We start from the raw sequence: 1,381 nt of genomic DNA, 5'->3' as shown, positions 1-1,381 counted from the left end.
TCCCTTTGGCCAGTTTGGGTCAGCTGTCCTGGCTGTGCCCCCTCCCAGCTTCTTGTGCACCTCCAGCCTTCTCAGTCGGTAGAGCATGGGAAGCTGAAAAGTCCTTGGCTAGTGTAAGCATTACCTAGCAACAACTAAAACATCGGTGTGTTATCAACATTGTTCTCACCCTAAATCCAAAACACAGCACTGTACCAGCTACTAGGAAGGAAATTAACTCTATCCCTGCTGAAACCAGGACAATATATAATATGTATCGATATACAGAGAGAGAGAGGCATGCACATATATTTAAAATTAAAGTGGATTCATGAAAAAAATTCATTGTATTTGATTAATATTTTATCCTGGCCTGTTATTTACTGAGAAATAACCGTAAGTTAAATCAATAGGGTTGCTGGTAGAAGGAAAGAACTGGAACAATAACTGTAGATGAGCAATCCTGCAACCAGCACTTCAAAGTGAAGAGGGCAATAATAAAGCTATTATTTGAAGCCTTGAACTCTAAGCTGTTATTAAGTTGTACAACACTTTTGCCATGCAAATGAAACTTGACTATATTCATGCATAGATATGTGTGTGTGAACTCCTTCATAATTCCTGTAGAAAAGGAGTCTAGGATTTCCTTATAAATAATTTTTATCCATCCCAATTAATATTTCACATTAGAATACAGAATGTCTGCACATTTTTTTCCAATCAAAAATTATCCTGATGCTAAATATGGATTTTAAGAAAAATGATGGAAGTCAAAAGTTTTCATGCAAATCCATTGTGCCAAATGTGTCCCAAATAACTTGTTTCTGTTTATAAAATCAAAATGCAGTGTGTACATGTAAGCTAATAGAGCACATCAACTTTTTTACCATTTTTCATCTGTGCAGTTATTTATACTTTGAGAAGAAAAGACAAAGATGATGGATGAAACTAATAATTACAATAACGATTTCTCTTTCTTTCTCTTTCCTTTCTTCTTCTTTCTCATTGTCATTGTCATTCTTGTTCTCGTTCTTGTTCCCATTCTCTTTCTTTCCCTCCTTCCTCCCTCCCTTTCTCCCTTTTTCCCATTCCTCCATTCCACCATCCTCGTTCTTGTTCCCATTCTCTTTCTTTCCCTCCTTCCTCCCTCCCTTTCTCCCTTTTTCCCATTCCTCCATTCCACCATCCATGAGTTTACCACTTGTGGAAGAAGGGGCAGACGACTCAAGAAGAGTACAGGGATCTCGTTAGGTCGTGTAGAGAAGAATGAGAAAGGCCAAAAGCCCAGCTAGAACGCAATCTGGCCGCTGTCGTTAAAGACAACAAAAAAAGTTTTTACAAATATATTAATGACAAGAAGAGAGCCAAGGAGAATCTCCATCCTTTATTGGATGCGGGGGGG

This window comes from Aptenodytes forsteri, unplaced genomic scaffold, assembly GCF_000699145.1.
Source record: "Aptenodytes forsteri isolate BGI_AS27 unplaced genomic scaffold, ASM69914v1 Scaffold182, whole genome shotgun sequence".
Classification (NCBI taxonomy): domain Eukaryota; kingdom Metazoa; phylum Chordata; class Aves; order Sphenisciformes; family Spheniscidae; genus Aptenodytes; species Aptenodytes forsteri.
This window is presented reverse-complemented; position numbering follows the sequence as displayed.